Raw genomic sequence first — 22,251 nt, forward strand, 5'->3', positions numbered from 1 at the left:
TAGGTCCAGTTAGCCGGAGGAATCCAGCGGAGTCAAACACTTAACGGAACGGGCCCAGTGGAGCCGTGTGCAGGGGCTACACGCTGCCACCGAAGTTACCGCGAACTAGGGGCCTGCAGACGCTGATGGTGGCCCTCCAGGACTGCGTTAATACTCCAAGCTTCAATTACGATTGCTGCTTCCTCCTATTTGATCTCCGCTGCCTCCTGACAGCTTCCCTAGAGTCGGAGTTCTGCTTTTGAAACCTGCGTTTGACCCGAGCCCTGGCAGCGCCTCACTCGGCAAGGCCTAGGGCTTGGTTTCTTCAGCACTTCCCTTGGCCACAACACAGCACACCGAAAGAAACCCCACAGGCGGAGGAGAGAGTGGGAACGTGGGGTTTCTGCAGCTGGGGGCATGCGGGGAAGAGAGCCGGGCCATGTCTCCATGCCCAGGTTACAGGCCCTGCGACAGCCGGGGGTGGAGGAAGGGGAGAGGAGCAGCAGGACAAGGAAGCCCAGCATCAGTCGCCGCCGGGCAAGCACCGCTCCTGCGGATGTCGGCGTGTGGGGGTCTGAACAACGACAGGCGGGGAAGCGGTTGTGCGGGCCCAGTTCAGCCGTCCTAGCTTTAAATGTCCCTCGTGGTAAAGAAACAAAAACACGGTTGGAAGGCAGCAGGCGGGAACGATGGAGGCAGGCTTTCCTTCTCTGAAGGGGACATTTTGGCTCAGATGTTCTGCAGTCTTAGTGTCATGGGGGACCTGAATGTTCTCCCCACAAACACCTACAAACTACTGGCAGTTGCTGTCACCTCTGTAGACACCAGGAAGGATTTCTCTCTTGCATCTCCCTTAACAGACACAGGCAGAGACAGTAAAAGTCTACTTTTCCCTGAAAATCACAACTAATACAACAAAATAAAGCAAAATAATTAAAACGTTACATTTTTCCCCGTGAGACTTTTATACAGCAGTCTTAGTGGAGAGAGAGGCATGAAAACACCAGGCCCGTAGGTATCAGAAGAGCCTTACGCTTCCACTAACACAGTTTTGGTACAACTCTCAAGACAGGGTGCGGTTTCCCTCGGTCCCTCGTATGCCTTTTCAGTGCAGGATGACTCAAAAGAAGATAAAACAATTAATACTCATTTTTACTGGTTAAACAGAGGTTATTTGTAGTTAGTACTAGGGCTCTACGTCTCGCTCTGCTGCCCTCTGGACAGAAGCATCCAATTGACCCTTGCACTTTTAAATCACGTAACTTTATTTTTTTAATAAACTAGTCACACGTCAACATCCAAGGAGCTCCCTACCCAGCTTCTCTAAAGTTATTTAAGTAACTTTTAAACCCTCTTCAATTATGAAGCCAAGCATTAACTGTTTTAATTTAGTCAGATGCGTTGCTAACTCTGACATTGCCCCCACTAGCAGGAGAGGTGACTCGGGCATTTGATAATACAGCACTGTACTAATAGCACACATACAGAAGTCAGTAACTAAGCTGACACTTTACAATATTTGCTGATTTATAGGCAGCTAACCATGCTGCCAACAGTGGAGAAAAATCAGAAACAAAGCTGCAGTTCTCCTGCCCACCCAGCAAAACAGAGTTGGAAGATTACAGCACTGGCTGCTCCAGAAGGCCGGTATTTAAATACAGTCTATAAAAAAACCTGCAGGAGTGCATATTTGGAAGAGGTGATGTTAGGACGGCAACCAGAGCCAAGCCACAGAGGAGTATTTACTTGCATTAAAGGAAGAGATTTGGGACTCAAAAAAAGGCAGGAGCAGCAGTGGTTGTATGTCTAAATCCAGAGCTATTTAGTTAATTAAAGAATCCTTCCACCCATACGAAGTATTTTCATTATGAGAGACAAAAGAGCAAGCTGATCCTAGGGTACTGCAGTGAGAAAAATTTTATATTACAGCCTTGCATTAGCACCTGGAGAGCCCATCCTCATACTGTGTCCATTGGGACTACCTGCCAATACCCACATTGCCATTTCAGTCAGGTGGAGAAGTCGCACATCCATGGAGTTTGCTCTGCAGCAGCCCAGACTGTTTGAAAAGTAGTTTAGCAAACACGGAAGAGGCTTGCAGTAAGTGGAAGCTTCCTTGCCTGGGTAGCACACGCTCACTCATAAATCTCACGTAGTCCAGATGTACCACCATTTTTCTGGGTTTCTAATTAATAAATCAAAAGCTTGCTTTTTTTTTTTTGCCCCCTCCCCCCCCCAATTCTTTTCTGCCATTCTAAGAGCATAGTCTGTGGTAGGATCTAGTGAACAAGATCCTTCAATCTAGAGGAAAGTCATGCGACAAGGAGGGGCATGGTGCAGGGATGTTACTTGTCTTCAGCCTCACTATTTGTAGAATTACAATGCACGTGAGAAAGAGTTGCTCAGAATTTAATTGTGTGTCACAGGGCAATTTATAGCTATCTAATCCAGCAAATTGCTAATCTGTTCTCAGATTTTTAATATCCTATTGATTAGGCTATAAATTACTGTATCAAATTGCTTCCCCATTCCCCACAAGAATGCAATTACATAGCACATAGATGATATGCTATATGATACCAACCCATTCTAAAATATTTGCAGATATTAACTGTCAGTAGGATGCAGAGTAAGAAAAGAACTGGACTTCAAGGGTCATAAAGCCCAGCAATTAAGAAATAATTAGAACTGAAGCAATGATTTATTTATTATATCCAAGTTCAAATCAAACAGTAAATTCCAATGTAATATTTCAGTCCTGTGTGTGAACCATTACTTGTGGCATAAAAGGGAATGAAGTATTTTCAAGTGTCCACACCTATTATGATTGGCAAGGGAAGAAAGATTTGGAGACTGTTTGAAAAGGTTGCCCAAGGTGACTTGGCAGCTCCAGGCTTTTGTCTCAGTTTCACTGCTTCGCTGGGCTTTTCTGCGGGAAATCTTTGTTTTCTGGCATTATGCAGCGCTCTCTAATGATTCCAGGTATTTTCAGAAGAGGCTGAACTCAAGCGTGTACCTCACATCAGGCAGCCTCCACCCCCAGTGAAGATTAAGGTATCTAAGGTGATAGCTGGTTCTTGGCCTGTCCTGCAGGATCAGTCCCCTGGGCAGCCGAATTTGCTAAGACACACAGGGGAAGACTGACAGCAGACAGTACCCACGGCGCCCACCAGACCGCTCCTGCCACAACTTCCCAGAGGAAAGGAAATGTATCCTAGGATACATTTTTAAGGACTGACCATGCTTCTTACCAAAGTCTAGGATTCATTTTGCATGAGGACGGGGATAAGTTTAGAGAGAAAATCCCGCTTCTTAAAAGGGGATGGGGAGAGGTTGAAGAAACACTCAGTTTCTGATGCCTCCTTGGCCTGTTCCTGCTTACCTATGTTCTGCAGGGTGATCTGGGCCCTGAAGTACGATTCGGTTTTCCTGGCACAGCTCCCAAGACTTTTTAATAGTTTGTTTGGGTCTCCTTTAACTGCTGCCTTCTCCAGTTAGCCTAGTTCTCTGCAGGCGTTAAGCAAAGCCTTTACAAATCACTTGCTCTCCCAGCTTGCAGTTTCATAGTGCTGACGTTCAGCACAAATAGTCCAGATAAATTTGAATTTCACTGATAACCCAACAGCTCGGGTACCTTCACTTCTTGGGCACCTCCGTTTCCTGGAAAAGGTCAGACTACACCTTTCCATACTAGACATAGGGGTTTTTTCTTTGTTCTTTTTAACACAAACACATTTTCATAACGAATACTCTCTGGGTTTGCAGATTTTAAAGTTTTCCCAATAAATCCTAAAGTATACTTCATGCCAGCATTATTAGCAGGTAGCCACACAGAAGTTGCCATCTGAAAAACTTTTAACAAACTTTTGCATCAAAACCCTTTTTTAGTTAAAGTCTACTTGGCGGTAGCCAAAGCTAGCTGGGCACAGACAGCATGCTATCACCTCATTTGCACTCGCTTGGTGGAACTGAGTTTGCTACAGCAAGCTTTGTACCGTCTACATTCTGATCAGGAAAGAAGCTATGAGAATATTGGGGAACTTAGAAGAAAGGAAAAAGGTAAACCCTGAGATCTTCATCCCTGTGTGAAACAATAGAAAGACTGGAAAAGAACAGACCATTAACAGAGACCAATTCAAACCAAAGGCCGCAAAGTACAAAGGGCGAATGAAGGTGGAAAAAGAAAGTCACAGAAAATGTTCAACTTTGAGGTTAGAAAAAAATGGGTTCTGTGACATACTTTGGAAATTCTGTGAATCTGCAGGAAAAAAAGTCATTAAACACTTAGAACAAGTCATTCTTCCCCCTTGGTAGATCATCAGCAATCTAGGACACTTCAGTACAGCTAGCTGCATGCAGGCTCCCCGCTTAATATCACACATTTTTATTAAGTCAGACAACTCCATTGCCTGCTTTTCCTATGTCTTAACCAACACTTAGCACAGGGACAGAGCAGCTGCCTAAAGCAGGAGTTGGCAAAGCCATGGCAATGCTGGGAGAAGAGGAAAGCTTAGAAAACTTGCCTTGTAGCTGGGTCATCACTGAAAGCATCAGCCCTCTGTGTGTGAAATTCACTTGTAGGGCTGGCGCTCTCCCAGATTTCTCAGCCTTTCATTAATTCCTCGTTAGTTAACCTTGCATAGAGGTAGCTATCAGTATTTCATGCACAGAATAGCAAACCTGTAGAAAAATTCACCAAGGTAGGCAATTAAGGCAGTATGTGTTAGGTTTAATCACCTTTTAAAGGATGACTAGTACCCACATTTTCACACTCGGGTGCTCCAAGTGGCCTGAGTTGCTTCTAACTTCCCAGCGCGGGACATGGGAGGTGTGCTGGAGCCCGGCTGTAGATCCAATCAGTGGATGAATCTACAGCTGAAAAACATTCTACAGAAAGAGGAACAGGGCTGTTGTGACAAGGCAAAGCACAGGATGAAGTGGAAACAAGAAGCACCAAATGGTTTTTTCCCCAGTACCTCAGAGAGAGTACAAGAGAATTCTGCGTGCGACAGTTCTCTCCCGTTCAGACCTGCAGGAAGGCATCGCTCCCATCCCCACCTCCAAAACCTCAAGTGAAGCAGTTAGGAGAACGCGTCTGCCCACTGAAGTGGCCCCAGAGCAATTGTCTAAGGCATCTCTGTGCTAGTTATTGCGTCGGCTGCGGTGCTGCTAGAGTTGTATGGCAGCACATTACTGTACAGATATTATTTAAATATCTGTAATACCTTGAGTACTCCAATGTGGAGAGATGCCCTGGAAGCAGGGCAGGGTGCTCTCAGCAAAAAATGCATTTGGTTTTGGATCCCTACTGGAAAGTACGTCAGCTCTTGAGCAGAAGTTATAAAGGCCTGATGATAGATTTATGTAGAACAATTACACGTTTTTGTAGAACTATTGCATTTAATTGCAGAACTATACATCTTGCTATGTAGAACTGTTCTTCTTCATTCCTATAGAACAGTAAACCTTCCTACGTGCAGCATTTTGATTGCTATTGCATAAAGCCTCTGCTGTGCAATTGTAAATACAGCTGGTGCTGCAGTGCTTGTCATTTACAGAGAAAAAAAAATCCGACTAATATTCGCTAACATTTTCACCAACACCAGAATCCTCTTGAAATACATTTAAAGCAGGCAAAGCTCAATAGAAGTACATGGGCATCAGCTAATACACTGCTTTAGCAGCCTGAGGCTACACAACTTCTACATATCAAATAGCAACGAATGTTATCTACAAGCTTACAAGGAGAGAAGGGAGGTGCAGTGAGTTGAGGCATTTCAAACACTTTCAAATATTATTCTGCAATAAGCGACATACGAAGAGCATGGCCAGAAGTGAATTTTGTCAGCCATCAAGAAGATGATCTGTTGCTGCCGCGAGAAACTTGGGGGTTGGAAAAGCAATACTAATTGGTCATAGCGGAAGAGTCTCAGACCTCTGCTGCTCCTTAGATTTGCACCCTGTAGAGGCCTTCACGACTGGGACATGCACTCCCATCCCGCCTAGGCCACCTGCGGCACTGTGGTACTTATGGTGGTTTGTGAAAGTGGGATGAAACAAGCTGGACTGTGAGACGCATTCAGAAATCGTGTCTTTGTGACTGCTAAGGCAAAGGCCATCCTCCATTCACTTTGCCTTGGACACAGTGGTCTCCAACATGCCCAAAGCTCATGGATGCAGCTGTTTCACAAGCAAGCAACATATTGGATGGCTAAAGATAAAGAGGCAAGAAGCACGGTGCCAGCAGGGTCAAGGCAGGCCAGTGGGAAGCCGATGTGAGTGCTGTTGCTCAGGGTGCATTTCATCTGTGGCCAACACGATTTTTCAGGATTCCCAAAATAGCACTTATGAACAGCAGATTGACTGGGAAGCACGCTACTTTGCTTAATGCCTCCTACTGTCCCTGCCAGACTCCTACCCCAGTCAGTCTCCTGAAGCTAAAGAGATGGAAAACCTAAAAAATATCGAAAGGTAGAAACTTTTTATAAAATGTCTACCATCAAATTGTATGGCAAATATTCAGCATCGCAAAAGCTACCTTGAGTCAGTTTTGGTTTATCTTCAGACACCAAAACCCAACGTTTTTATTTTGCTAACAAATACATTTTGGAACCACATCCTCCCCCTTAATCCTCTGTAACTTCTTCTCAGCACATGTTGCACCATCTATTTCTAAAGATTTCCACTACAAATACATGGGACTATTCAATTCCCCCCATTCTCCAACCCCATTCTATCTTAGCTTTCATTAAGATTTTCTAGGACATTTCAGGTTTTCTCAACAGTTTTGAGACACTTGCTGGGAGGGAATACATTTCCAAACTATTTGTTTTCTCATGAAAACCGGGTTTTGCCTAAGTGCCAGAATCAGCAGACCTTTTATAAATAGCTTTGGACAGATGACAGGAAATGAAGCAAGATCTCGGGCCACTCCACAGAGGGCAACTGTCTGAAGTGCTCAGAAAGAGGGACTTGCACCATTGACTACTACACAGGGGAAAAAAAAATAAATAAAAATGCACAGAAGCATCATTTACTGCAGAGGGTATCAGGCTTATGAAACACAAGATCTCTATCTTATTATAGCTCAAGCAAAAAGTCTATTTGCTTGCAACTACACTACAATGAAAAACAGGAAAATTAAATTTTCCTTCGAAGAGGAAAAACTGACCAGAATTGTCTAATTTGCCGCTTTGTCTTTTGCTCTTGAGGAGGAGCTTTCCCCTCCTAACACGCTATAAATGCCAACACACACATTGGAGGTTCTCCAGACTCCGACTGGTGCCAAACACTGGGATCATCTTCTTACCCTGGCATTTCCCATCAGCTTCAGCAAACGCTCTTCCAACTCAGACTGCTTAAATGGGCTCCAATAATAGTTGCTTAGAGGTTAATCTGTATCTATTCATCTGATCCCAAGAGCTATCTGTTCCTCTTTGCAACAGTAATACAGGATGTAGAATCAATTCTCTGTCTCATTTTGTTTCTATCAGCTTCCATGAAGATAAAACCCAGTAATTTATCCCCAAATAAATGCTTTATTTGGAATAGGGGCAAACTCTCAGATCTCTTAAGTCCATGGCAAAACTCTCACCAGATTTAACTTCAACGCAGTGACACCAGCCTTCTCCCCCGCTACCAAGTTGCTCCTCTTTCTGACAGCAGCAAGCACCTCTCGGCCCACTCCTCACGATGCTTTCACACCACTGATGACGGAGCAGCGTGCTATACATGGAAGACTCCAAGTATTAGTGAGAAATAGATAGCGCACCTCCCCGGCAGATGTGCTTTTTGAATCATTCAGCCCAGAGGGAGATGCATTTGAGTCCTCTACGTTCCCGCATTGCAGTTAAGCATGGCAGGGGGCTGGAAGAGTTGGCCTCGAAGCAGCCACAGACCTGTCTCCTTTCTGCACTGGGCACTAGAAGTGCAAGAGTGTGTGAGCACACCACTCCTCTGCACAGGGGCATCGTCATAATCACCCACAGCGCTTTCTCCCGCAGACCCAGCGCTGGGGAGGCTAGCCTGAGGCTTCTGCTGAGATTTTACTTTATCAGAGAATTGCTTATTTGATCCCTGTCGTGACCATACCTCAGAGGCATCCTGCTCTCAGGATTGGATGGTTTCTACCCATCATTTTTAAGTCATCTGTTCCCATGACAGACAGAACAGCCTAGAAGTGCTCCTACCTATGAAAGGAGTAAATAATACATGACATTTTTTGAGCTTTTGTACTGAGTAACTGATTTTACCCATGATCTAAATTTCTGTAAGTCTAAAGAACTTGATTTTTTTTTTTTTTTTGCGTTAAAGACATTAAATCTGACTGAATTTTTGTTATTTGGAGACATAGGATTTATTACCTCTATTAGATGTGTGACAGTGCTGAAACTGGGCCATCCGAAACTCTCTCAGTTAAAGACTGTGCAAACAGAAACGGAATACGTCTGTCCCTGCATGCATTCCAGGACGTAAAAGCAAATCCACTTGTTAGTGGGTGTTCGCACACTGTGTGTGTGCAGGAGAGAAGGGTACAAGAGAAGGTGGACAAGGCTGTCAGCCATTGCAGAGCTCAATGAAAGCTCCAGTGCAGGAGATCCAATTGTCCTTAATGACCACAAGCATAAAAAAACCCCTAAAATTGTAAACCCAGACTTCATTCTTTTCTGCACTTGGAAAGAAATCCTGTATATCTTTTTTGCTTCTTGACCTACGAGGACATGTGTCTCACATGCCTATTCACTGCACCACTGGATAGCCTCCTCCACAGAGACACACTCTTCTTGTGCACGGCTCATGCAGACTGCTTCTCAGAAATACCTCCGTAGGATACCCCAGTGCTGAGAAATCACTAAGCAGCAGTCCTAAAACCAGAAAGTTATCTTGTGTAGGTAAACATTTCACTGTATAGTTATGCCTAGAGGTTCTTTCACGATCTTAATAGTGAGATTTACTTTGCAAGTGAGTTGCAACTAAGAAAGGTTAGAGAGGTAGAGAAACCTTCTGCTTTTTAGTGCATCAGCATTCTCTTATCTCCAGCATATCTCTAAACAGTTTTCAATCACATTCGGTCAAAAGCTGTTAAACCAAAACTTAAGAGATACCACATACATCTAATGCTATATTTTGTGACAGGGGAAAAGGTATTCCTCCCTCATTCTTTGTGTTTTATGAAACACTGGAGAACCATTTAAGTCTCAGTTAAAAAAAAAAAAAAAAATTTGCTGATAAACCTATTTTAGTAAACAAAGTTTCTAACCATTATCTCAAATTTCTTCTTATTGTTTAATCTGGACACTCCTAAAACAAAAGCAATCAAGATGATTCAAAGAAGAGGAGTTTCAACCTTTGGAGCAACTCTAAATGCAAAACTTAGTTCTCATGATTGCTGCAATTCAACAGACTCCAACATGATCATAGCGTTCACGTGTGCTCCGCGACCTAGCCCAGCATTGCCCTGGATGACAGCAAGAGCTACCACATGCTTCCTATCTGTAATCTGATGTCCCCAGTGGCTCACAGCACCACAAACCAGCTGAAAGACCTTCTTCTGTTCCCTTGCATCCATTATCACAGAAGTTAGGTGCACAAATCCATTCACTCGTGTTCAGTAGTGGGAGACTATTTGTGACAAGGTCAGGCTGCGCAGTGGGAGATCTCACTTGGCCACCCAAAGCAATGAAGAATCAGGCTTCAGCCACCAGACAACAGTGGGCAAACTCTTCCTGGTAGTCTGTGTCTTGAAATGGTGGCCCAGAGGGGTAAGACTGCAGCTCACAAACCTCTCAGCTTTTCCTTGCTATTAACTTTTCTAGGACAGCCAGCCTCTCTCGCTGTCTTGGAAAAGGTATAGCCCAGAAATCAAGGATGGACACAAGTCTCAGCCCTTGCTTTCAGAGTCGAACCATCCTGCCAGGGCTGGACTAGGAGTCTCATTACCACTGCCCAAACCATCCTGCTCCAAGGGCAACTCCAGGGAGGACTTAACACTCTCAAGCCTGTCTGTCAGAGATGCTTCACAAAGACTTCACAAGACAGCACAATATTCATCAAAACCAAGTCGGTGGTTTTCCCTTCAGCCCAGCAAAGGTTTCAAGATGTCAGCTGTTTATTTTTTCCTGACAGACTACCCGAGCTGGTATTTCCACAGCTGCATGGACTACCTAAATACTTCCTAGAAGTACAGAGTAAAGTGAGATTATTATGGTTTGTGATAATATCCCTGTTTAAATAATTAAGGCAATTAATTTGCTTGTAGTAAAAATGATTCAAGGACTACATGTACAATTTGTGATCAAAGTACTACCCTGTACCCCATGTTTATCATCCTAGGTCCAGTGATATTTGTTAGAAAACAGTACAAATGTAATCATTGCTAAGCGATGGTAAATCAGTGGCAAGGCTTGAACAAGCTGTTGTCAAGTAGGAAAACTTCAACCAAGAACCTGTGGTAACTGCCGAAATCAAGTGAAACAGCAGGGTAGTAATGGAAACTTTTGAACCTTTTCACACAGAGGAACAAGATGATTTATCTTTCTGATTGCTCTAATGTTTCAGATAGCAGGAGAACATGGGAATATGGGCCTTAATGTCAGCTAGTAAACTTCTCTGACCTTCGAAGGGAACTCCATGTGACATGACAATCACAGTAATCAGAACAAGCTCTATCTGCTCTGATACAGCTTTACTGCATGAGCAGATACTCCTTTTTCTCCTCAGAAGTGCTCAGTGCTCTGATTCATTGCACAAGACAGATAGTGCTCACCTGATTGCCAGTAAATGGATACCAAGAAAAAAATAAAATCAGTGTACTGCACTGTGTCTTATTCATCACACGTTGCCCCGGTCTGAGGACAGAACCACCAGGGTTTAAGGGCTCTGCAAATACCCATTAAATTAATTTCTACAATCTGCAAGAATGTCAGGATATTATCATTTCCACTTTCCTGAACTGAGTCACAACGATCAAGGTCACAGTAGTCCTTAATAGCAGGTGCACAATTTAAGATTGCTAGAACTGAATTTGGCAAGGGATTGGTACTTTATTCCACTGTTCAACTTTTCAACCCACTTTTCAAAGTGATTGGTACTTATTGCACCAAGTGCAGATCCCCGAAGCTCTGAGCTCTCAATTTCTGCAAGTTATTCTAGGCTTTGTCCAGGCAGTTCTGATTTTCCCCAGCACCAGAAGCCCCCAAATAGCTATGCTTGTACACCCCGAGTAGCTGTGTTTGCACACCCTCCACACCAGCCTCTCCACTCCCTTTCAGCTGCTCACCTAGTTTCTCCAAGTCTCCTCCCATTTCCCAGTTTCTATTTTCTTTCCTCCTTTCCAGTTCAAATCTCATTTTTACAAGATTTTTCTCTCAACCTACTCCTTAAAAATTTCCTACCTATTTGGTCCTTGTTTCTTCTGCACGTGAGTCAGGTAGCTACCTCCAGCTTCTTAATTGGAGCCAACAGGAGCCACTAAAAGCAGTGCATGGGAGGAACAGTCCACTTATATTTAATTAAGGTGCCCAAACCCAACACAGCCTGCAGCAGCCCATAGATGCAGTCACAGGAAAATTTCTGTTCAGAAGCTGACTGGGCTGGAGCACACCCAGGACCGACAGACAGCGTGGGAATTTATCTGCTACCACATCTATCCAGTCTGCAAAACCTGAGGTCTCCAGTGCACAGACATCAAGAGATTTTCCACCGATATAAAACACGCATCTTTGATTCTGGATTTCAAGAGTGCCCCCCTCTTCTGGAAGAGGCAAGAGCCTTTTAATAACTTTTTTTTGTTTGTCTGTTTTTAAGCAGGGCAAGATCAATGCTCTCCTCCACCCCGGTTCTTGTAAATGACAAAATATTTAAGCAAAACGTTCCAGCAAAGTTCAGATTTGGAAATATACCTGGCACAAAAATCTTGCCATCCAAAGAATTAGCCGTCAGCAAAGTCATGGTCTGTTGAAACGGAGGCAGGCACTGAGACGAAGGCAATCCCAACACGAGAGCTTCCCAGCCTTGCCCGAGTCACCAAGGGGCTGCAAGTGCTGTGTTCTGCTTTGCTATGCCACTGCTCCCCGCACATACAGCCTCTCTCCATCACCACTCCTCTGCCTGGGCAAAGGAACAGGCACATTCACACCTTCTCCTCCCGCAGCAGAAGGTACCCAGAAAGCTAACGGGCTGCGCCGCCTCTCCAAGTAGCCTTCTCCTGACATCCCCGGGGCTGGAAAGCCGCTAGCTGTCAGGGGAGGTGGTGGTAAAAGAGTGTTCCTACACAGGAATGCATTAGGGAGGAAAAAAGAGTGGACCAGAGAGTTTCTGAGAAAGATACGGGCCTGTCAGTGTCCTCCCTGTGGGTTGGTGAGAGGTTGCTGGGGGGGGACACAGGGAGGCCCCACAGGGGCACCGGACACTCGCTGCTGGGATGTGGAGGGCCCTATTCAAGCTTCTCTTCCCCTTTGCAAAGGTATTTTGGGAAAAAGCTCTCAGCAGTGGAAAGGAAGAGGACATTTCCTGTAGGAAAATATCCCACTCTCCAGGACAAAGTTTCTTCCTATTACTTTGCTCCGACGCGCAGTCACGCAGCCTCTCCTACCACCCAAACCCTGCTGCTTCCCCTGTGTCCTGGGCACAGACCCCACGCCCCCTCGCTGCAGCTGCTGTTAGCGGGGCTGCGGGGCAGCCAGTGTTGGGGCGGGAGACCCGGGGTTACAGGGAGGGACCCCAGGAATTAGGGGAATGCAACAGTGAAGGAGGTGAGGACATAAGTGTTTAAATAGTCTTCATCATCAGCTTCTCTCTAATCTCAGGTTTTGGCTGGTTGGAGGGATGGACAGAAACCACATGTAACTGTGCACAGGGGATGGGGACAACAGCAACATTAGCCTGACTTTCCAATGGTTACAGAGGCTGTAATTTCTTTTTATTTCCACTGTATCCTATGTGTGAAAAGCATTTCAAGACCTGCCCCACCCCACAGATTCTGTTATGAAAAGCTGGATCTCACAAAGCTGTTTTCCGACATGTCAAATTCAGGTTCTGTGGCTCTGACAGTTTTACAAAGACAGCATTAACTCCCGACTGAGCATAAGCAACCAGGTCACTGAACACCAGGAGTGCACGACTCAGTGCCCCAGTGCCTTGCCTGGGTTAGAGGTACTTCTCGGAGCCCCCATCTCCAGCCTCAGCAGAGTCTGTCTCACCCCTCCGTCATTCAGCGGCAGCCGGGTCAGTTCCCAGGACCTTTACCAAGCTATGGTCACGAGCAGAAGACCTCGAAAAGGGACAGCTCAGTCCCGTCATTCCTGCTCGCACGGGTTAATACCGCAGGGCATCAGCAAGCCCAGCTGCTCCCACGCTGCCGCCACCTGCGGGTCCTCGGCCGGGCTGGCCCCGCGCTGGCCGCTGGGCACCCCACCGCCGCGGAGTGGCTATCTCACCTGCAGCAGGTACACAAACTGCCTGGGGTCCTTCAGCGTAATGCTGGCAGCTGCAGCAGGCAGAATCTAGGAAATGCATCCCCAAATCTGCCCTTGTGTTCTTTAAAACAAACTTTCATTTATGCTGCCAGTGGTGGCAAAAAAAAGCCTGAGTCCCCAGTCTACCTTCAGTTATATTTTTCCATGTGCAGAGCTGAAGCTCCGAGGCTCCTCTCCCTCTGCAGAGCAAACACAGCATTTGCAGGAGTAAAGCTGTGCTTATATAAGCTTCCGAGAATGCCAAGTTGAATGTCTGACAGAGGAAAAATTTCTGTTAAAAACCTATTTTTTGTCTTTTCGAGAGATCTAATCTATCTTCTGTGCATTCCTGACCTTCAGAAAGTATTTTCATCTCACACGTTAAGTATAACAATCCTCTTAACAAGGGAACATTTTGTTAGAGCTTTAAATTGGGTTACGTAAATTATTTGTAGTTCTGACAGCAGGTTTCTCTTCCGTCCACGAGGACGGTTGTTACGAGATTGCTACGAGGTTCATTCGCAGTCACTGCAGATAATCATCTGAAGGGACTATTTGAAATGAGATTTTATCTGGGCAACACACTACCAGTTTATCAAGGCTTTTTATAAAAGCAGCATTTTTGCCAAATAATTTGCAATACAGTAACCTGCACGAGAATCGAAAAATCCCTGATGCGAATGGTAAGTTGAGAAAAAAAAAAACTTGCAACTCCCACAAACTTTAGGAGTAACAGAACACAGAGGGGAAAAAACCCAACATATCGATATGTATATAGGTGGTACCGAGCATGTCTCAATTCATGAGTTTACTCTTGTTGACTACAGTGGGAATTGCAAACAGTCAGGATCGGGCTCTTTGTTTCCACTAAGTACTTCTTCAGAAAAAAGCAGAGTGGAAAAAGTAGTCAAGAAGTAACAGCACTACTTTTAGCGTTACATCAGAGCAGTCAATGACTTAGAAACACATTCTGCAGTATTCTCTTTTCACTCTTTCTTCTCCCCAACCCCTAACCAGGCATGGGGTTAGACACTGATTTTGAATGGGAAGAGTTCTCAGGCAGTAGAAGCCTCCCGCCTCCCTTTCTCTCGTCACTGCTAAGGCTGACTGGGGAAAAAAGTTTCTACTCATTCTTCAGGAGTGGGAAAAGAAGGGCATCATTTATAAATTGGGATTAATTTTTTAGGTTCCCCATTATATTTAGGAGCTATTTAAAAAAACCCAACAAAGCAATAAAAATATTTTATTCAAATGGAAAGCATTTTGTTTGACTTTAAGAAAACTTATTTACTAAAACAAAATTTTAAAATGAAAAATTTCAAATCAAAATATGGACATTGCATTTTAAAATCTTTGTAAGAGCATTTCAGATTTTTTTTTCTCCCTAAGTAACAAGAGCAGGGAGTTAAAAGTTTCATCCAATGCTAAATATGAGCAATTGAGCGAATCCAGTAAACCTTATTTCTAAACACTCCAGCTGGCATTAAGTTCTCCACAACAGTGGTCCAGAAACCAACAAACCCAGCCGCCCCTTCTGCAGCGTGAAAGTACTCCAAGGAGTGACATTTTCAAGGAGAAAAAAACCTGTGAGTTTGTAAACCACACACACGCACGCACAAACACAAGAACCAGGCAAAAAGGTGCTCAGCAGAGGAGGACCTTTACCCACAAAACTTAACATCTACTAACATTTCCAAATCTGCCTGGGAATGCTTCACCTTGGTATTTCCAACCTTACTGAGCTAACTCATGGTGTTTTATCTTTCCTTTGTATTCCCTCCCCTTCTTTGTTTGATGCCAAATATTTATTTTCAGCAGTCTATCCAGAGTTGTCTCATGATTTTATTAGCAGTCTCTCTTATAATACTTTATCTACAGAGAATGCAATGCATTAGTACTTCTAGGTACAATGTTAGGTATTCCTCTGAATTATCTAGAAACACTAGCTGACTACAATGATTTTATTTATATAAGAGACAATATATTATTATTTTGGTAATGCTCGAGGAGAGAGATGTTTTTAAGTGTTAGTTAGACTGATCTTAATCCTTTATACTTCTTTCTCTCTAAACAAACAGATCTCACAGGAGAATACACACGGACATTTAACTTACCATTACTGAAGCTATCTTTTGAATTCCTCAGTATCATTAATATTTAAGCAGAAAGAACAGAACAAACAGTTATCCTAATGATACCACACCAGAACTAATGAAGTAATTTTTAAAAAGTCATCCAGAAGAAGTGAGAAGGTCGACCAGAAAACGCGAGTCAGGAATAGCTGTGCTCCGATGAGGAGGGGAAGGTTATGTTGCTGTGATATGAGTAGTGCACAGCTGTTACTCTAGTAATAATTCATCATATTAATATTTAAATGAGAGGAGGAGACAGGCATGAGATTGCGTGTGACTCAACAGTCCCTCCCTGTCCTTAAGCAGAAAAATAGGCCACCAATACAGAAAGAGCATTAGGAGCTACAGAGTGGGAAGGTTTGTTTTCATTACCTCATGAATAAAAGTGGGCAAACTGGTCCCCGAAGAAGTCTAGAAATTATCCTGGTTTTACTATTGCAAGTTAAATTCTGTTTCTACTGTCAGAAGCAGCCATTACCTAACGAACAAAATGATCCAGCAACCAGTGCTCTAGGTCTGTACGTGGTATTTTTTGGATTTCAGTGTATTTCCAGCAAGCTTCTGCGCTTCCTGCAAAGAGCCACCCGCAGGAGCCTCACGTGGCAGTTCCTCACAGGGAGTTGCTGAATCGCTGCTGTACTTTGCCATTTATCTACAGACACGTTGATAAAAACCATTTCTTTAATCAGGGCTTACTTACCTCCAGGCTTGTTCCATTATCTTGGCCCATCCGGGTCTCTGGGCAGGCTCAGGAGACCTGTGGCACCTGAGGAGGAGCAGGAGCGGCTGCCTGCAGGAGGAGGTGTTGCGAGGAGCAGAGCCTCAGCCCTGGGGAGGCTGATGGAGCTTCAGGAGGTAAAGCAGCAACACCCAGCAACAGCAGGCTCAGCACAAGGTGGAGGGCTGGAGGAAACAGCTGATGCAGGCATAACCCAGACAGATGTGGGTGGCATCCCTGGCAGGAGAGGCAGCCTGACCACGCTTGGTTGCGTATAGGGTTGCACAACTTTATCCAACAATTCAATATAAACACACCTCTCACATGCTAGTTTTTTGGGGGTTGGGTTTTTCTTTTTAATTCTGTACAACTCCTCCTTGTTAGCAGAAAGAGTGTTACTATGACAGCCCTAGCTGAGCATTGCCTTGTTGGCTATATAACTCTATAAAGGTAACAAACAACCATTTAACCAGAAATACAGACGCAGACTCCAGAAATGGCCATGAGGCTAAATAACACATAGTTTGTAACAGAACAAATCCACAGAGAAGCATTCAGCTTAGTGCTTGGCATGAAAATACGAGGTATACAAAATACAACCATTAAGAGATGCCAAACTCATGCAGTAACGTCAGTTCTCAGCACACCAGATTAAATTCTTCATCAGAAATGTTCTATTTTTTCCTATTCAAACATTACCCCCCCCCCTCCTTTCATTAGCCTAATCCTTCAAGATCAAGTTTGCAAACAGCCTGAGTTAATGTTGATATTACTTTTAGCTGACTGATATGGAGGTTTTATTTGCTGCATCCTGTACAACAGGATTTGTGTTATTAATACATTGCAGAAAACACCACTCGTCAGATCTTCTCCATATCCATTGTCAGTGTCCCAGTAGAGTGACCATTTAAAACTGGTGGTTTGTATGTAAAGCAAAATCAGACCCCTGGGCGCGTTGAAGGAATGGGGAGTATTGATCTAGACTGCTCACAGGAGTAGATGACAAGGGTCTGCAGGAAGATACCCTCTTCTCTGTATTAGTAATTACGCTAACGCAGGAGAGGTTGGGCTCTTCTTCCTTGGATTTTGGGAGTGCTGGAAGAACAGACCTGCCACACTGGCTTTAATCCCCGGTAGAGCCCTCCCTCCAGCTCCACCACCGCTGCTGCCTTGTGGGTAGGACAGGTACACGAGGCTGGAATTAGCCATCTACCCCGTTAGCACTCCCAGCTGGGACTTACACGCTCCCAGTCACATGCGGAGGCGGAAGCCGTCCTCCAGTTCCTTGAGCTTCTGTGTCAGCCTCTAGTGACAGCTCCAGGCCCAACAAGTATCATCTGATTACCGTGAGGTTGAAGACCATTTGCACTCCCAAAGCTGAGATACCCTCACTAGTATCTCAGCAATCGGAGAGCTCAGTCTTCAACCAGCTTGGATGCTGAGTTGTGTCACTGGCCACAGAAGAGTTGAGGAAAAATGCTGGAAGAAGCAGAAGAGTCCCTAAAGTAGCAAACCTCTCTTTCTATGTGAAGGGGTTGGGTCTGGTCCACTGGAATGCAAAATATTTGCTGCTCTCTATGCTAGTAGTACCAAACATGCTTTAAGATAAGTCAAACTCACTCCCTTCCTCCTTGTACATCCTCCTCCACGCTACATACACACATACTATTTCAGAACCAAAATCCTCCTTGTGCAAGCAGTTGTCCAGATTTCAAAGCATTCATGTACAATTGCTAAAATAATCTGCAGAGCAGCCTCCAGTTTTCCCATTCATCTTCAGTAGCCTGAAAAGGTTAGCAAGCCAAAGGGGTCTCGCTACTATTCCCTCCTTCCTTTTAGTCTGCATTTTAAAAAGCAACTGCATGAAGCATAGTAATACACATTAACAAGGAGAGAAGGCTAATGTATCATTTTAAATCAGAAGAAAAACTGCGGACAAAGGTTAAAAAGTCTTTGCAACCACTGAATTGTTAATTGAAGGTGAATGTGTGATAGAAGATAAGCATTTTCAGGTACAGATTGGGTCAGCTGACAGCTTTAATAGCTTCCATAAAATACCACATTGCAACAGCTTTTATACTGTCTTTATGGGCAACCATCAATTTCCAGCTGGGCTCGGTGGCAACCAGATCGATGTACAAAGTTTGAGGAGGCCCAGAAGCCCAGGCTCAGATTTGCTTTTCTTCCAGTGTCAGAAGTTGCTAGTTTAATCCAAATCCATGGTCTTGGTTCAGAAGAGGCTCCAGCCTCTGTTGACAAGTACCTTTTAGGTCAAGGCTTTTTCAGGCTTTGTCCAATGTCTGCCCAAACGCCACGCCATTCCAGCCTATGCTCTTAGTTAAAAAGAAAAAAAAAAAAAAAAAGGCAAATTCACCCAATTCTTTTTGTTTCTGAAATACAATATTAACAAGGAAATCCTGCCCAAGGAGGCTACCACTAATTTCTCGAGTGCCCTTGGGTGCACTTTTGTGCTGAAATTCCTCTCCTGTGGATTTGGGGGTAACTTCCATTCACCTTGGAGAAGACGTGCCAATTAAGAGAAGGATTGAGTACAAAATTCAAAGACTGGTCAGTGGCAGTTAGCTCCGTTGGTGAGTCTCATTTCAAGAGAAGTAACCTAACTCCTAACTCTCAGGAGGTAACACCGTTCATTCCTTGCTCTTATAACCCAGTATCAGGCCCCCACCACGGTCACAGAGCAAATCACGGACATAGAAGGTTCACTGCAAGGCTGGCTGCTGCACTTGCTCGAGGAACAGAGGGGTCAGTGTGAAGAGCCACGCTGGCACCAAAAACCCCAAACCCTCATCACATGCAAATTCTAATTTAATTAGCCGCACTAGGGTTTAAAGGTACGACCACCAGATGCAGACTGCTGGGCCCAGCCCCTGGCATGGTCAAACACAGCCTGCACCCATGCCCAACTTTTCCTTAATCAGATGGGTTCCATAGCTTGGTCTTTCTAGATGAAACCGGGCAGTTGTGCTTCCTGAAGGCCACACAAGTGGACAAATTTTCCCCTCTGGCTCTGCAAAGGCCACATGGCCCACTTGAGGAACTAACAAATGCTCTCAGAAGTGCTGTGTCTAACTTAGATTTCGAGTAACAGCAGCAAGGCTTACGTAGTTGGTTATCAGTCAAAAAAGAGGGGTAGGCTTTTTATAGTCTAAACTTTATGAAGTGATAAATATCTATGAATCATCTAACATGCAGTTTATCTACAGACCAATAGGATTAAAAATAGAGCAGGTAGTTTCGTCTTCTTTTTTTTTAATTGGAATGGAAACAAAAAGAAAGCTGGCAGATGAGGAAAAAGAAGGCTGCTGAGGATGCTGAGCACAAGGCTATGGCTGAGGACTGCAATGAGAGCTTCCTCAATTATTGTATCTCCCTGATGAGAGGCCAGATCTTAGGTACCCTCAAGTGGCCCTTTTCTGTAATGAGGATCTCAGTATTTGGCCTATTCATATTTTTCATTTCTCTGCACTTGGTCCAGGAAATCACAAGGCTTGACATTTTACCACTGGAATCGATGCAAAGACTTCTGCCTTTTAAGTGCTTGGCTCTGCGTCAGAGTTTTTTAATCTTTCCTTTCCTAAATGTAACTGATTGACAGGAGTGTGCATCCCTGGGTCAGTTTTCAACTCATGATCCAAATAGTTTCTCTTAACTTGGAAGAAATCCCAACAGTTTCCCAAAGAATTTTCCTTGGAACAGCCTGGAAACCCTCCTTGTCAATAAATAATTTCTACCAAGTGAAACACTGACAGAGCTACTCCGCTCAGCTAACTATACCGTGAAACATTAACCTCCTTCCCTGCCCCGTGGTGGCACAGACCGTATTTTGCTGCTTTGTGACCCATGAGTGACCTCGCTGTGGACTCCCATATTTTCAGCACACCTCCTTGAGGTTCGGGATTGAGTTACATGGCACCTACATTTAAAGAAGCAGATGGGGAAAAAGCAACTTTCATTTCTTCCTTGTCTCTACTGGGCACTATATACAGTGAGAGGGGGCAGATAATGCCAGGACCACCTGTTCCTCCTCCAAGGATGCTCGGCTTCCCCGACTCACACACCCCCCCCACAGCCTGTCTGCAGTGCTGCCTGATGTAAAGGGCTCTGCCGGCCATCACCTAGGGATCTTGCTGCTCCAGCACACTCAGAAGAGCTGTGGCTCCGAGGGCTGGGGAGGAAGAGGAGAAATATGCTGCCAAGGAGAGCAAGGGCAGATGCCCGCTGCAGAACCAGATGGCTATGGGACCACAGGGGCCACCCCACCGTGACACAACATGTGTCCCTGACAGAGCTCCCTGGATACAGCCATGCCCAGCAGTCGGTAGCACAGTTGGGCAGCACCAGCAAGTCCAGCACCACTGTCACCTCAGAGGTCTCTGAGGCCGAGTGACATGGGTGGCACATACTTGAATGCCGTTACACGTTCAGTTGTGCCTGCAGCGAGACAGGGCACAAATTTGTACCCATTGCTGCTGGTCAGGAACCGTGACACTGGAGACACCAGGGCTGTCGTTCCACGGAGCTCCAGCACCTTGTGATAAATTCCTGAGGGTTTCAGAGGGTGAGATGCTCTGGGAGACCCCTCCTCACTCCAACGACCCCACCAGAGAGGGTTTGCCCAGAAGGTCATGCATGATGCCAGAGCAGCACATGGGCAGGAGCCACCTCACCAGTATCCTAATTGACACCTACGCCTCTGGCTCTTCCCTATCCACTCCTTCCAACCTCACCCCTCCACTGAGTAGTTTCTCTACACCCACACTTCTCCACACCCACAATTCTCTCTCCTCCACCTGTCATAATATGCAGCCTGGCTGTGCTGACAAGCCCACGCCACACTATTCACTCTTGCTAGCAAGCCCACAAAAGGAAGCCTCGTTCAGGCCCCTACTCTCGGGGCACAAACCAAGCAGAGCACCAGATCTCCCTTCCTGCCTCTTCTCCAGAGGAGCTTCACACGTGGTGGCATTGCCCTGCACAGGTACCCATCTCAGGAGGGCTGCATGGCTTTGCCAAGCCTGCGCCAGCAGCCCAGAGCTATTTTGTAATTAGGATGCTTCACTTCAGCAAGAGAAGTTGTTAAAAGAGACAAGTATAGAAAAGTGTTTTGTGGAAAGAGCTGGGTAAGGCAAAATAAGCCAGTTTAATGTTCTCACAAAGAGCACTGATCCAGAAAAAAAAGGAAAAGATTTTTCTTTTCATTAAAAAAACAACCGAAATAAAACGCACTTTTCCTTCAGTGCAAGTAGACTGCGCAGCCTCCTGCAGAAAGGCTGTTACAGCCCTGCTAGCTGGCCCAGACTTGACAGTGCTGCACTAGGAGAAAGAAAAAAGCCAAAACAAACAAACAAAACCCCCACTCTTACTCAGAAGTCAGCCCTCTGCCTGCAACCTGCACACACTAGTCACAGCACAACCAGGACAGCCAAGGAGAGATTAGGTCAACTTACGGGAACAAGCTCTCACAGCTCAGAGTCCACAGCTCCCTGGAGGGCCCCACAGTTTCACCAGGGCTGGCCAAGTCTGGCATGGGCAGGTCCCTCTCTCCCCCTTGTGCCCTGGCTTCTCTTTGGAGCTTGTGCTCCCAGGGGCCCTGGGCAGCACCTGAGGGACACAGGGAACAAAGTACATGCCATGTCCTGGCCAAGCTCTGCCAGGCACAAGGTAACAAAGGGCCCTAAGCTGCCCCATGCTTCTGGACATGAGACAGGTTTTGGGCTGCCCATTTGCATGCTCATTAAGAGGTGTCCAGTACCAGTCTGCAAGGCTCAGCAGAAGAAATACAAAAGAAAAGTGATATAGCCCTCGGCTCTCTTGATGTCCAGTTAGCACTTCTACTTACGAGAGCTGCTGCTACTGCCAGGCCAAGTACCTCAGCCTGGAGCACCCACCACCGAGGCTGACAGTGCTGCAGATTTGGCACCTGGGCCTCAGCACTGCCACCCGCATG

At 45.3% G+C, this 22,251-nt stretch overlaps 1 protein-coding gene across 1 annotated transcript in view; it reads right to left on the reverse strand.

Annotated features, from left to right (window-relative positions):
* MAPK6 (mitogen-activated protein kinase 6) overlaps window positions 1-15,784 on the reverse strand; it is a 31,924-nt gene extending 16,140 nt beyond the window's left edge. The window contains exon 1 of the mRNA XM_009276470.2: window positions 15,548-15,784. The gene's annotated coding sequence lies outside the window, so the exon portion shown is untranslated. The remainder of the gene's footprint in view (window positions 1-15,547) is intronic.
* Between the last annotated feature and the right edge of the window lie 6,467 nt (window positions 15,785-22,251).

This window comes from Aptenodytes forsteri, unplaced genomic scaffold (genome assembly GCF_000699145.1).
Source record: "Aptenodytes forsteri isolate BGI_AS27 unplaced genomic scaffold, ASM69914v1 Scaffold1, whole genome shotgun sequence".
NCBI classification, from domain to species: domain Eukaryota; kingdom Metazoa; phylum Chordata; class Aves; order Sphenisciformes; family Spheniscidae; genus Aptenodytes; species Aptenodytes forsteri.